Source organism: Delphinapterus leucas, chromosome 4 (assembly GCF_059928025.1).
Source record: "Delphinapterus leucas isolate spDelLeu-1000000601 "Yukka" chromosome 4, BTC_Dleu_Yukka2, whole genome shotgun sequence".
NCBI lineage: Eukaryota > Metazoa > Chordata > Mammalia > Artiodactyla > Monodontidae > Delphinapterus > Delphinapterus leucas.
The window spans coordinates 82028759-82044778 of record NC_143132.1 but is presented as its reverse complement, the minus strand read 5'-3'; the positions used below and the strand labels follow the sequence as shown (position 1 = coordinate 82044778).

Here is a 16020-nt window from a genome sequence, read left to right as displayed (position 1 = left end):
TTCTGCAGTTTTCCATGCTGCCTACAAGCTGCTCTGCGTGCCTTATCTATTCCTCTGGCTTTGCTATTTTAGAAACACTGGGAAATAAGACCTTTATATAAAGAAACTCCCAGATGACACAGATAAGACTTAGGAAACAAAGGATATTGGAAGGGGGGGGCTGTATCTTTTATACTTTTCATAATTCTCCTTACTAACTAACATAGCACTGTGTATGATTATTGCTGCTCAATGTGACTATCATTAACAAAGTGTTAGGCTTGTAAACCATGCTTATTTGAGTTTGCTCTATTATGTTACTATTATTTATATAAAAAGGAGTATTCAAGTATGCCATTATAATCTTTATTGGGTGTACCTCAAGAGTTTTAGTTGCTTTCTATATTAACCAAGTTGTCTCTAGTCAGGATGGTGTTGAATTCTGTGGGTGTATTAGTTTTCTATTGATGCATCACAATATTATCTTAGTGGCTTAAAACAACACACATTTATTATCTCAGTTTCTGTGGGTCAGGACTCTGAACATGGCCTAGTTGGGCCTTCTGCTTAGGGTCTTACAAGTCTTCAATCAAGGTGTTGGCCAGGGTTGGATTCTCATCTGGAAACTTGACTGGGGAGCTTGTGTAGTTACTGACAGCATTCAGTTCCCTGTGGTTGTAGGACTGAGAGCTTCAGCTTTTTGTTTTGGGGTTGGGTTTTTTTGTTTGTTTGGTTTTTGATTTTTTTGGTCGTTATTACCTATTGGGTAGAGGTGTCCCTCAGCTTATAGAGACCACCCGTACTTCTTTGCCATGTGGGGTTCCCCAACATGGCCATTTTCCTTCCTCTCAGCTAGCAAGGGAGAAACTCCAGCAAGACAGGGAGTGTATGGTATTAGGGAATATCCTAATTTCATTCTTTTACAGGTAGCTGTCCAGTTTTCCCAGCACCACTTATTGAAGAGGCTGTCTTTTCTCCATTGTATATTCTTGCCTCCTTTATCAAAGATAAGGTGACCATATGTGCATGGGTTTATCTCTGGTCTTTCTATCCTGTTCCATTGATCTATATTTCTATTTTTGTGCCAGTAGTATCTTGATTACTATAGCTTTGTAGTATAGTCTGAAGTCAGGGAGCCTGATTCTCCAGCTCTGTTTTTCTTTCTCAAGATTGCTTTGGCTATTCAGGTCTTTTGTATTTCCATACAAATCGTGAAATTTTTTGTTCTAGTTCTGTGAAAAATGGCATTGGCAGTTTCATAGGGATTGAATCGAATCTGTAGATCGCTTTAGGTAGTATAATCATTTTCACAATGTTGATTCTTCCAATCCAAGAACATGGTATATCTCTCCATCTGTTTGTATCGTCTTTATTTTCTTTCATCAGTGTCATAGTTTTCTGCATACAGGTCTTTTGTCCCCTTAGGTAGGTTTATTCCTAGGTATTTTATTCTTTTTTTGCAATGGTAAATGGGAATGTTTCCTTAATTTTCTCTTTCAGAGTTTTCATCATTAGTGTACAGGAATGCAAGAGATTTCTGTGCATTAATTTTGTATCCTGCTACTTTACCAAATTCATTGATTAGCTCTAGTAGTTTTCTGGTAGCATCTTTAGGATTCTCTATGTATAGTATCATGTCATCTGCAAACAGTGATACTTCTTTTCCGATTTGGATTCCTTTTATTTCTTTTTCTTCTCTGATTTCTGTGGCTAAAACTTCCAAAACTATGTTGAATAATAGTGGTGAGAGTGGGCAACCTTGTCTTGTTCCTGATCTTAGTGGAAATTGTTTCCGTTTTTCACCATTGAGAATGATGCTTGCTGTGGGTTTCTCATATATGGCCTTTATTATGTTGAGGTAAGTTCCCTCTATGCCTGCTTTCTGGAGAGTTTTTATCATAAATAGGTGTTGAATTTTGTCAGAAGCTTTTTCTGCATCTATTGAGATGATCATATGGTTTTTCTCCTTCAATTTGTTAATATGGTATATCACATTGATTGATTTGCATACACTGAAGAATCCTTGCATTCCTGGGATAAACCCCAGTTGATCCTGGTGTATGATACTTTTAATGTGCTGTTGGATTCTCTTTGCTAGTATTTTGTTGAGGATTTTTGCATCTATGTTCATCAGTGATATTGGCCTGTAGTTTTCTTTCTTTGCGACATCTTTGTCTGGTTTTGGTATCAGGGTGATGGTGGCCTTGTAGAATGAGTTTGGGAGTGTTCCTCCCTCTGCTATATTTTGGAAGAGTTTGAGAAGGATAGGTGTTAGCTCTTCTCTAAATGTTTGATAGAATTCGCCTGTGAAGCCATCTGGTTTTGGACTTGTTTGTTGGAAGATTCTTAATCAGTGTTTCAGTTTCAGTACATGTGATTAGTCTGTTTCTATTTTATATTTCTTCCTGGTTCAGTCTCAGAAGGTTGTGCTTTTCTAAGAATTTGTCCATTTCTTCCAGATTGTCCATTTTATTGGCATAGAGTTGCTTGTAGTAATCTCTCATGATCCTTTGTATTTCTGCAGTGTCAGTGGTTACTTCTCCTTTTTCATTTCTAATTCTGTTGATTTGAATCTTCTCCCTTTTTTCCTTATGAGTCTGGCTAATGGTTTATCAATTTTGTTTGTCTTCTCACAGAAGCAGCTTTTAGTTTTATTGATCTTTGCTATCATTTCCTTCATTTCTTTTTCATTTATTTCTAATCTGATCTTTATGATTTCTTTCCTTCTGCTAACTTTGGAGGTTTCTTTGTTCTTCTTTCTCTAATTGATTTAGGTGTAAGGTTAGGTTGTTTATTTGAGATTTTTCTTGTTTCTTGAGGTAGGATTGTATTGCTATAAACTTCCCTCTTAGAACTGCTTTTGCTGCATCCCATAGGTTTTGGGTTGTCGTGTCTCCATTGTCATTTGTCTCTAGGTATTTTCTGATTTCCTCTTTGATTTCTTCAGTGATCTCTTGGTTATTTAGTAGTGTATTGTTTAGCCTCCATGTGTTTGTATTTTTTACAGTTTTTTTTTTGTCCTTGTAATTGATATCTAGTCTTATAGCATTGTGGTCAGAAAAGATAGTTGATATGATTTTAATTTTCTTAAATTTATGAAAGCTTGATTTGTGACCCAAGATGTGATCTATCCTGGAGAATGTTCCATGCGCACCTGATAAGAAAGTGTATTCTGTTGTTTTTGGATGGAATGTCCTATAAATATCAATTAAGTCCATCTTGTTTAATGTATCATTTAAAGCTTGTGTTTTCTTATTTATTTTCATTTTGGGTGATCTGTCCATTGGTGAAAGTGGGGTGTTAAAGTCCCCTACTATTATTGTGTTACTGTTCATTTCACCTTTTATGGTTGTTAGCATTTGCCTGATGTATTGAGGTGCTCCTATGTTGGGTGCATAAATATTTACAATTGTTATATCTTCTTCTTGGATTGATCCCTTGATCATTATGTAGTGTAATTCTTTGTCTCCTGTAATAGTCTTTATTTCAAGTCTACTTTGTCTGATACGAGAATTGCTACTCCAGCTTCCTTTTGATTTCCATTTGCATGGAATATCTTTTTCCATCCCCTCATTTTCAGTCTGTATGTGTCCCTAGGTCTGAAGTGGGTCTCTTGTAGACAGCATATATATGGGCCTTGTTTTTGAATCCATTCAGCCAGTCTATGTCTTTTGGTTGGAGCATTTAATCCATTTACATTTAAGGTAATTACCAATATGTATGTTCCTCTTACCATTTTCTTAATTGTTTTGGGTTTGTTATTGTAGGTCTTCTCCTTCCTTGTGTTTCCTGCCTAGAGAAGTTCCTTTAGCATTTGTTGTAAAGCTGGTTTTGTGGTGCTGAATTCTCTTAACTTTTGCTTGTCTGTTAAGGTTTTAATTTCTCCATCGAATCTAAATGAGACCCTTGCTGGGTAGAGTAATCTTGGTTGTAGATTTCTTCCCTTTCATCACTTTAAATATGTCCTGCCCCTCCCTTCTGGCTTTCAGAGTTTCTGCTGAAAGATCAGCTGTTAACCTTATGGGGATTCACTTGTATGTTATTTGTTGCTTTTCCCTTGCTGCTTTTAATATGTTTTCTTTGTATTTAATTTTTGATAATTGGTTTAATATGTGTCTTGACGTGTTTCTCCTTGGATTTATGCTGTATGGGACTTTCTGCACTTCCTGGACTTGATTATGTCCTTTCCCATATTAGGGAAGTTTTCAACTATAATCTCTTCATATATTTTCTCAGTCCCTTTCTTTTTCTCTGCTTTTTCTGGGACCCCTATAATTCAAATGTTGGTGTGTTTAATGTTGTCCCAGAGTTCTCTGAGACTGTCCTCAATTCTCTTCATTCTTTTTTCTTTATTCTGCTCTGTGGTAGTTATTTCCACTATTTTATCTTCCAGGTCACTTATCCATTCTTCTGCCTCTGTTATTCTGCTATTGATTCCTTCTAGAGAATTTTTAATTTCATTTATTGTGTTGCTCATCATTGTTTGTTTGCTCTTTAGTTCTTCTAGGTCCTTGTTAAACGTTTCTTGTATTTTCCCCATTCTGTTTCAAGATTTTGGATCATCTTTACTTTCATTACTCTGAATTCTTTTTCAGGTAGACTGCCTATTTCTTCTCATTTGTTTGGTCTGGTGGTTTTTTACCTTGCTCCTTCGTCTTCTGTGTTTCTCTGTCTTCTCATTTTGCTTAACTTACTGTGTTTGGGTCTCCTTTTCACAGGCTGCAGGTTCGTAGTTCCCGTTGTTTTTGGTGTCTGCCCCCTGTGGATAAAGTTGGTTCAGTGGGTTGTGTAGGATTCCTGGTGGAAGGGACTGGTGCCTGTGTTCTGGTGGAGGAGCTGGATCTTGTGTTTCTGGTGGGCAGGACCATGTCTGGTGGTGTGTTTTGGGACATCTGTGAACTTATTATGATTTTAGGCAGCCTGTCTGCTAATGGGTGGGGTTGTGTTCTTGTCTTGCTAGTTGTTTGGCATGGGGTGTCCAGCACTGGAGCTTACTGGTCATTGAGTGGAGCTGGGTCTTAGCATTGAGACAGAGGTCTCTGGGAGAGCTCTCACCGATTGATATTATGAGGGGCCGGAAAGTCTCCTGTGGACCAATGTCCTGGACTCGTCTCTCCCACCTCAGAGGCTCAGGCCTGACACCCGGCCAGAGTACCAAGACTCTGTCAGCCACACAACTCAGAAGAAAAGGGAGAAAGGAAAAAAAAGAAATAAATAAAGTTATTAAAATAAAAAATTGTTAAAATAAAAAAATTTAAAAGTAATTAAAAAAAAGAAGACAGCAACCAAACCAATAAAACAATCCAGTGATAACAAGAGCTAAAAACTATAGTAAAAAAAAAAACAGACAGAACCCTAGGACAAATGGTAAAAGCAAACATATACAGACAAAATCACAGAAAGAAGCATAAAGATACACACTCACAAAAAGAGAAAAGGAAAAAAAAAAATATATATATATATAAAAGGAAGAAAGCAACCAAATCAATAAACAAATCTACCAGTGATAATAAGTTCTAAATACTAAACTAAGATAAACATAAAACTAGAAACAAATTAGACGCAGAAGGCAAACCCCAAGTCTACAGTTGCTCCCAAAGTCCACCACATTAGCTTTGGGATGATTCATTGTCTGTTCAGGTCTTCCAGAGATGGATGGAACATCAAGTTGATTGTGGAGATTTAATCCGCTGCTCCTGAGGCTGCTGGCAGAAATCTCCCTTTCTCTTCTTTGTTCGCACAGCTCCCGGGGTTCAGCTTTGGAGTTGGCCCCACCACTGCGTGTAGGTCCCCTGAGGGCATCTGTTCTTCGCTCAGACAGGACGGGGTTAAAGGAGCCGCTGATTAGGGGGCTCTGGCTCACTCAGGCCGTGGGGAGGGCAGGGTATGGAATGTGGGGCGAGCCTGCGGCTACAGAGGCCAGCATGACGTTGCAACGGCCTTAGGTGCGCCACGTGTTCTCCCCGGGAAGTTGTCCCTGGATCACGGGACCCTGGCAGTGGTGGGCTGCACAGTCTCCCGAGAGGGGAGGTCTGGATAGTGACCTGTGCTTGCACACAGCTTTCTTGGTGGCTGCAGCAGCAGCCTTAGCGTTTCACGCCCGTCTCTGTTGTCTGAGCTGATAGCCGCGCTCGTGCCCATCTCTGGAGCTCGTTTAGGTGGTTCTCTGAATCCCCTCTCCTCGCGCACCCCAAAACAATGGTCTCTTGCCTCTTCGGCAGCTCCAGACTTTTTCCCAGACTCCTTCCTGGCTAGCTGTGGCACACTAGCCCCCTTCAGGCTGTGTTCATGCAGCCAACCCCGGTCCTCTCCCTGGGATCTGACCTGCGAAGCCCGAGCCTCAGCTCCCAGCCCCCACCTGTCCTGGTGGGTGAGCAGACAAGCTTCTCGGGCTGGTGAGTGCTGGTCAGCACCGATCCTCTGTGTGGGAATCTCTCTGCTTTGCCCTCTGCACCCCTGTTGCTGGGCTCTCCTCCGTGGCTCCGAAGCCTCCCCCCACCCCATCCCCACCAGTGAAGGGGCTTCCTAGTGTGTAGAAATGTTTCCCCCTTCGCAAGCTCCCTCCTAGAGGTACAGGCCCCGTCCCTATTCTTTTGTCTCTGATTTTTCTTTTTTCTTTTGCCCTACCCAGGTACGTGGGGAGTTTCTTGCCTTTTGGGAAGTCTGAGGTCTTCTGCCAGCATTCAGTAGGCGTTCTGTAGGAGCTGTTCCACATGTAGATGTATTTTTGATGTATTTGTGGGGAGGAAGGTGATCTCCATGTCTTACTCCTCCACCATCTTGAAGGTCCTCCTCTATTTATGAGAAACTTTAAAACAGATCTTTCTCTGAAAGATTTTTGGGTTCTGTCTTCTCTGTTCCCTTCATTAGTGTGAATAATAAAGAGCTGACTGCAGTGCTGAGTGTGGGTCTACACAGAGTGAGCCTGTTTATGAGTAGCCATATAAAGCTCATTTTAAAAGCAGGCCACACTTTACTGACTCTGTGTTAACATCTTCTCCACTCTGACTTCCAGTGTTTTCTCTGTGAACTTGTACACTGTAATCCAATATGGGAATGAAAAGTGCTGGTGTGTGCCTTACCAGTTTTACATTTGATAAGAACTACCTTGGAAGAATTGTCCTATTTGCTCATATCCAGTTTCCTCAAATCTTCCCCCTTCAAGTTTACCTACTTTTATAACTGACTGTAACCACCCAGCTCAAAATGATCATTCTATCAGAAAGAGAAGAAGGCTTGGTTCAAGTCCTGGGCAAACTGCAGCAAAAGGACAAGGTGTGTTTGTATAAGACAAGCCTTTATTCCCTTTACAAACATGCCAACTTGCCAAAGACAGGCAAATGGCAAACACTGGCTATAGTCTGGACCAGGAAGAGTGGCTCCCAGCCTTTACTCAGCCTCACCCCACATTCCCAGAGCTCTCACTGAGCCTCAACGCCAGGCTGTTCTTGGGACATTTTTCTCCGAGGGACAGGACACATTTTTTTCAGCTAAGGGCTTGATCTTACCTTTCTATGTCAACAGAGGGCAGCAGAGAGCACCACTCTGTAGCCTAACCCGTAGGCCTCAAACTGGGTGAAGCCCAATCCCCTAGTGCCTACAGAGACAAATAACTTGGGTGATTTTTTTAGCTATGGCTAAGACTAGGGCTGTTACAGGCATGGGGGAGGGGGGGTGGGTTGCTAAACATTTTGCAGTATGTAGAAAAGTCCCATGCATGGAAGAATATTCCCACCCCCAAATGTTAGTTAACTTCCTTCTGGTATTGTTCTCCAACCTCAAGTAAAGCATTCCTGCCTAACTTAGCACTTTCACCATTTTGTGTTGTTATTCATCTTAGCAAAGCTCCTTGATACTACAAACTGGCCTTTTCATCTTTGCATTTTCACTTTTTAAACTCATTTTAAATTTTAATCATTGAATGATCATAGACAGATCTTTAATAAGGGAGGGACAAGAGGTAATGGATAGAATTTAAAAGTATGTCAGTAGGTTACAGAGTTTAGATAGAGCTGGATTAGATGAGCCCATCTTCTTGAACCTTAATTTTCTCACATATAAAATGAGACTAACATATACCCTATTTTAAAGTACTCTGTAAATTGTAAAGTGAAGGACAAAATTTTTTACAAAGAATGTCTAGGACCAGATTCGTTCCCAATTATTATTTTGGAAATTAGATATCCAAACCTCTGAAAGAGCACAACTATATAAAGAAGATATTTTAGCACAAAAGGCATGGTATATAATATGGGACATAAAAAAATAACAAGAAACAGATACGTGTTATATGTATATATCATTGAATAGTGATTTTTAAAGTTTTTGTACCACAACTCACAGTGGGAAGCATAGCTTTTATAGTGTCCCATTACACATATATAACAAGTTTCTTGAAACAATATACTTAACTTCACCACATGGGATATACTATTTTCTGTTCTATTTCATCTAATTTTTAAAATGATAGTCATGGCCTACTAAATTAATTTTTTATTGAAGTATAGTTGATTTACAAAGTTGCATTAATTTCTGCTGTACAGCAAAGTGATTTGGGTATATATATGTTATATTATATATATTCTTTTTCATATTCTTTTCCATTATGACTTATCACAGGATATTGAATATAGTTCCCTGTGCTATCCAGTAGGACCTCGTTGTTTATCCATCCTGTATAGAATAGTTTGCATCTGCTGACCCCAACCTCCCAATCCATCTCTCTCCCACCCCCTCCCCCTTGGCAGCCATAGGTCTGTTCTCTATGTCTGTGAGTCTGTTCTGTTTTGTAGGTAGGTTTATTTGTGTCATATACATATATATATGTATATATGAGATCTGTTAAATTCTTATTTTCCCAACAACAACAACTTTGATTCTTTAAGACAAATATGTCAAATATCTGAGTCCATCAAAATAAATATTTCGGGGCTTCCCTGGTAGCGCAGTGGTTGAGAGTCCGCCGGCCGATGCAGGGGACACGTGCACCAGTCCGGGAAGATCCCACATGCCGCGGAGCGGCTAGGCCCGTGAGCCATGGCCGCTGAGCCTGCCCGTCCGGAGCCTGTGCGTCCGGAGCCTGCGCTCTGCAACGGGAGAGGCCACAGCAGTGAGAGGCCCGCGTATCGGAAAAAATAAATAAATAAATAAATATTTCAGGTGCCTCGTTTCCTAGGCCTCTGTGCATATAGTCTGCCTGGGTGGTCCTGAACAATTCATTTCATGAAATAAATTCTAACAGCTTGCTTTTCATTTGCCTATTATTACTATCACAGATCAGGCTGCCAGGCCATGGATTATTCACAGGCCTGTGGATCATACCCTTAAAATGGACTTCTTCAATAATTACTGTAGCATAACTTTTAAAATGGTTGATTATACATATTCCTCTGAAAACATATCCAGTTGTTTGGATGCTTTTTGTTTGAGACTCCCAGTCAAGTTATTTTTCCCTTACAAACAGACTAGTATAATGAGAGCATAGGTTCTGGAAACTGCTGCCCCTCTTTTTTTTAAACTGGCTTTGTGATTTCAAATTATTTAGCTTTTCTGTGTCTCACATTCCAAATCTTAAAACGGGGATCAAAATACCTACTCAAATCATTGTATTAATTGAGGTATTTATATGGGACCCTTAGCATAATAGTTGATATATAGTACAAATTGATAAAAGTCACTGACTTTTTTTTTTTAATTTATTTTTATTGAAGTATAGTTGATTTACAATGTTGTGTTAGTTTCAGGTCCCCCCCCACCCTTTTCCCTTTGCTAACCATAAGTTTGTTTTCTGTGTCTGTGGGGTCTGTTTCTGTTTTACGTATAAGTTCATTTGTATGTTTTTTTGTATTTTTTTTTTAGATTCTACATATAAGCGATATCATATGATATTTGTCTTTCTCTGCCTGGCTTACTTCACTTAGTATGATAATCTTTATTTTAAAATAAATTTATTATTATTTTTTTTGGCTGCGTTGGGTCTTTGTTGTTGTGGTGTGTAGGCTTCTCATTGTGGTGGCTTCTCTTGTTGCAGAGCACGGGTTCTAGGCGTGTGGGCTTCAGTAGTTGTGGCACGCAGGCTCAGTAGTTGTGGCTCGCAGGCTCTAGAGCGCAGGCTCAGTAGTTGTGGCACACGGGCTTAGTTGCTCCGCAGCATGTGGGATCTTCCCGGACCAGGGCTCAAACCCATGTCCTCTGCATTGGCAGGCGGATTCTTAACCCCAGCACCACCAGGGAAGTCCCTGGTATTGAGTTCTAAAACGAACTCCTCGTGTGAATTATTACGTGTGAGACATCATGCAAGATAATGGACAACATAAAAGCAATATGGCTGTCCCTTATAATAAAAGGAAAACCATAACATAGAAGTGTAGCTCAATGATAGTTATTCTGCTAAGTAGTACTAAGCTAATGATATTTAGGTGGCATGTAGCTTTCTGATTATCTCTCTATCTCCTTTGATGCAAGGACAGATTTTAGTAATATTTATGAGAATGTTTTTCCTTAGATGGTTCTTAAAAATCACTTTCTCGTATACACATTTCCTGGGAGCTGGACAGCAACAACAACAACAAAGTTCAAGTAATAGTCTGCCGAGGCCTTTGAATATTGAAATGTGCATATTGAAATTGTTGTCTGAATAAAAAATAAAAATAAATTTTAAAAATTAAAAAAATAAAAAGAATGAGGAGGTAGGGGATGTGACCTGGGACTCTCCGGATTAGAAAGACCCACTCAGAGCCTTAGTCACAATCTATCATAGTTTAAGTGAAGGGAAAAAAAAAAAAAAAAAGGAATTGTTATTTGAGGAACCATATACTTTGGAAACAGGGAAAATTAGGGTTAATGTTCTGATACGGAAGTGGATAATTCTGACTAGCATTCTCACTTATTAGACAGATTGTTTTTTATATTAGTTCATGAAAATACATCTTTATGTAGGAAAATTTAGCTTTTTTTTTGATAAAGAGAATTTCTGGTCACCTCACTTAACTTCCTCAGGGTTTTCCCCCACTCACCTTCAGAACCTCAGAAAGTATTCCTCAGCTTCCCAAAGGAAAATGATTTGGGTGAGTTTTTCTTTGGAAGACGTGTCACTAATACATATTTTTTAAATTTCCTGCAAAGATCTGTTCAAGCTTTATCATAAGCATAATAAAGAATCTTTATTTTGTTTATTCTAACAACAACAATGAAACAAAAACAGCTATCATTTTCTGAGTATCTTCTATATGCAGGTACTGTGCTTAAGTCTTTTTTTTTTTTTGGCTGTGCTGGGTCTTCGTTGCTGTGAGCTGAGCAGGGGCTACTCTTCATTGCGGTGCGCGGGCTTCTCATCACGGTGGCTTCTCTTATTGTGGAGCACAGGCTCTAGGTGCGCGGGCTTCACTAGTTGTGGCTCGCAGGCTCTAGAGCGCAGGCTCAGTAGTTTTGGCGCAGGGGCTTAGTTGCTTCGCGGCATGTGCGATCTTCCCGGACCAGGGATCGAACCCATGTCTCCTGCATTGGCAGGCAGATTCTTAACCACTGCACCACCAGGGAAGTTCCTGTACTGAAGTCTTTACATGTGCTATTTTACTTAACTTTCACGTAATAGGCATAGCCTATTATCCCCACTTTATTTTTCCTCTTCCAGTTTTATTGAGATACAATTGACATACAACACTGTTTGAATTTAAGGTGTACAACATAATGATTTGACTTACATACATTATGAAATGACTACCACATAAGTTTAGTAAATATCTATTATCTTATATACATACAAAAGAAAAAAAAGAAAAAACATTTTTCCCCTGTGATGAGATCTCTTAGGATTTACTCTCTTAACTTTCATATATAACATACAGCAGTGTTAATTATATTAATCATGTTGTACATTACATCCTTAGTACCTATTTATCATATAACTGGAAGTTCGTACCTTTTGACCACCTTTGTCACCATACGAAGATGTTACATTATTAATGACTTTATTCCCCACACTGTACATATCATCCTCCCTCTAATAATGAGAAACTGACACTCAGGTTTACCTGAACTTACATAACTAATAAATAACAGAGTCAAGATTTGAACCCAGATCTCTTTACTAGCTTCTAACCACATTGGTGCCTGTGAAGGAAATCTGAATCTTCATGCATTAGCACTGAGGTCATCATACTCTTTCTTTTTCTTGGTGTTTATGACAAAAATTGTCACTGGATCATAATACTTTAATTTCTCTTAGGTTCTGGCTTAGCTGAGTCATTTTCCTTTAAAAAAACACATTTTTTTTTCTCAAGAAAAAAACCAACTCTAGAATAGCTCATATTTTTATGCCAGAATAATTGTGCCTTAACTTCTATTCTTAAATTTTTTCCTAATAATGAGTTTTGAATATCTTCTTGGTAAAGGAGACCAGTCATCTTCTAGTCATTATTGAAATTTGAAGAGGTTCATTTGGTTCTTTAAAGAGCTTACTCACCTTGATAATGGCTTTGTAGTGCTCCACACTTAGTATGCCCACGTGCTGAAATAAAAAATTACTTGTGACTATGGGACTTGGCTTAATATCTCTATACTGCAATTCCCCATTCAGTAGCCACTAGCCACTTGTGATGATTTATTTTTCAATTTAAATTACATAAAATTTAAAATTCAGTTCCTCAGTCATACTAGCCACATTTCAAATGCTAATGTATGAGACAGTGCAAATTATAGAACATTTCTATCATCACAAGAAGTTCTCAGGAAGTATTGCTCTAGGATGTACATTTTTCATGGCCCCTTTTCCCTACCTTCCAAATTCTGTCCCTAAAACAACATTGGCCTCCTTGAAGAATAACCTGTGCAGTTTCTGTAATTTGGGGATACAACTTATCTTCCCAATGATTTCCCACGATGTTTGACATAGAGAAGTTTTTGTTGGCCCAGTTGGTATTTCTGTGCTCTACGGAGGCATGCTAACCCAGACTAAGTTCATCTTACTAAAATGGCAAGTCTGTAGAGCCAGCTAATTTTTATTTGCCAGATTACATATTAAACCAATATCTTAGGTGGCTGTTATTAGAAGCATTTATATACTCTGTTTTGTTGAATTGCTTCAGAGACCTACCCTGATCCTTGATTGAGTAGTGATGTTGCTCTCAAACCTTACAGGCAATGTGTTAGCTTCTGTAACAGATTTGGCCATCTCATTGACATGTTCCACAAAGAGGTTGCCTGTATTAGTTAGTCTGTATTATTTGGAAGTGTTTGTTTGTTCTTTGTTTTTTTTAATAAATCCAATTCTTCCAGTATATCCTGGTTGGCTTTGATTGCTGTTGAAGGAAACAGAGATGTATATTCATCTTCTTTCCATTTGTGGGTTCTAAAATAATCCTGGTACATAGACATATTGATTGATATAGATTAGTGTGGTGCACTCAGACCTACTAGGAATGTACCAGTACTACATTGGTCTTGAGCACACCCATCTCGCATGGGTAAATTTCTTTGGTCTGTCTTTTCCATAGTGACATACCACAATAAGCTCCTTTAGAGAAATTTGTTGAATATGTTGTTTGCCAGTGATATTTTATTGCTTGAATATATACAACAATATACTGAACATCTTTCCTGTGTATAAAATAGTCCTGCGAAGTTGGGTGTTTTTTTCCCCCAAGTGGGGTAAGCAGTGAGCAGTGCTTACTAGTGTCAGGTTTGAACCCTTTATAACCACATAGAAACAGGCAACCGCTCTCCTTCTCTCAGCTGTACAAAAAATCTGATTGAGAGAGAGAGCAGATATCTGTTCAGAATGTTCTTGGTCACTGGACACCTTATAACCAAGGCCTTATATTAACCACCTTGTTCCAGTTTCAAGGATTTAAGGTCATTCCCCTAGTTCAAAAAAGTTATGATCAGTATTAGTAAAGTATTGGTAATTGTGAAGTGAAATGATGGGATACAGGGCAATAAATTATATTAATCTCCATTTCTGTGTAACTTTGAAAAAATTTTAAATGAAGAGTAAAAATGAACTCTTCTCAATAACTCTGTAATGACCTATATGGGAAAAGAATCTAAAATAAAGAGTGGATATATGTATATGTATAACTGATTCACTTTGCTGTACAGCAGAAACTAACACAACATTGTAAATCAACTATACTCCAATAAAATTTTGTTGACGATACTAAGCTAAAAAAAAAAAAGAATAAACAATGTCACAAGTTTTTTTGTTGTTTTTTTTGGGGGGGTTGTTTTGTTTTGTTTTTGCTACTGAGTTGTATGAGTTCCTTGTATTTTTGTATGAGTTCCTTGTATCAGACAATATATCTGGTTTACAAATTATTTTCTTCTACACTGTAGGTTGCCTTGTCATTCTGTTGACTGAAGCTTTTTAGTTTGATATAGTCCCACTTGTCTATTTTTGCTCTTGTTGCCTCTGCTTTTGGTGTCATTTCAAGAAATTATTGCCAAGACTGATGTCAAGAATGAGTAAGGAACTTGAACAGACAGTTCTCCAAAGAAGGCATACAAATGGCCAATAGGTATATGAAAAGGTGCTCACCATCATTATCAGGGAAATGCAAATCAAAACCACAATGAGATATCACCTCACACCTCTTAGGATGGTTTATTATTTTTTAAAAAGATAACAAGTGTTGGGAAGGTTGTGGAGAAATTGGAACCCTTGTACACTTTTGATGGGAATGTAAAATAGTGCAGCAGCTATGAAAAACAGTATGTAGATGTATCATAAAATTAAAAATGGAACTACCATAGGATCCAGCAATCTCACTTCTGGGTATATATCCAAAAGAATTGAAATCAGGATCTCAAGGAGATATCTGCACTCCCATATTTATTGCAGCACTATTCACAGTAGCCAACATATGGAAACAACCCAAGTGTCCATTGACAGATGAATGGGTAAAGAAAATGTATATACTGTATGTACAATGGAATATTATTCAGCCTTTAAAAAGGAAATTCTGCCATTTGCAACAACATGGATGAACCTGGAGGACATTATGCTAAGTAAAATAAGCCAGTCACAAAAAAGACAAATACTGCTTGATTCCACTTATACGAGTTATCCAAAATAGTCAAACTCATGAAAGCAGAGAATACAATAGTGGTTTCCAGGGCCTGAGGGGAGAGGGAAATGGGGACTTGTTATTCAATGCGTATAAAGTTTCAGTTATACTAGATGAATAAGTTCTAGAGGTCTGCTGTACAATATAATGCCTATAGCTAACAATACGGTATTTTATTGTGCATTTCAAAATTTGCTGAAAGTAGGTCTCATGTTAAATGTTCTTGCCACAAAAACTAACAACAATATCAGCAATAACAAAAAACCCAAAGGAACATGAGGAACTCTGGGAAATAGATATTTCTACTACCTTGACTGTGATTATGGTATCATGGGTATTTGCATAGTTCCAAGCTTATCAAATTGTACACATTAAATATAGTAGTTCTTTGTATAGCAATTACACCTCAATAAAGCTGTTAAATTTTTTTAAATAAGAAAAATTTTTTTAATATCATGAGCTCTTTGGGTGAATTTAATTATAGCTGTTTTTGTTATTAGTAATAAGACATCTTACTAAAACAAAAATTAGCTCAAAGAAACATTAACAGCTGTTTTGGAGCTGCATCTTAATTGAATGTCAGAAGTTTAATAAACCAATGAGGAAATGTCCTACCTTATTTAAATGTAGCAGTAAATTACTCTTTCACACCCACTTTTGATTCATCACAAATGTCAGCAAGGTGATATTGTTCTACCAAACAATTACACTTATGTAATATTTTCTTACCTATTTCCTTAATCGCTAGGTTGTTATTTCCATTATTATTTCTCTACTATTTTGCTTTTACAAGTCTTGGTGTGCAGGGCATACTTGTCTACTGGGCATCAGTTTTAGAAACTTTGATTTGTTTTTATCACATCAGATCAGGCACATTGTTGAACAGCAAGAAAAGGGTTAAAGAAAATAGCTCTAATGAATAAAAGATTGTGATATCTTCTATATGCATGCACTGATTTCACCAAAATTCTGATTCCCT

The 16020-nt window shown here is 38.1% G+C and overlaps 1 protein-coding gene and 1 pseudogene across 2 annotated transcripts in view; both read left to right on the top strand.

Annotated features, from left to right (window-relative positions):
* The window catches only part of MAP3K13 (mitogen-activated protein kinase kinase kinase 13), a 160870-nt gene that overhangs the window by 50021 nt on the left and 94829 nt on the right, over positions 1-16020 (top strand). The window lies entirely within an intron of this gene.
* Positions 1-16020, top strand: part of LOC111173085 (nucleophosmin pseudogene) — an 87664-nt pseudogene that overhangs the window by 50031 nt on the left and 21613 nt on the right. The window contains exon 2 of the transcript XR_016393041.1: positions 1-16020. This exon is cut by the window's left edge and continues 25051 nt beyond it; it is cut by the window's right edge and continues 21613 nt beyond it. The product of XR_016393041.1 is annotated as a nucleophosmin pseudogene (transcript).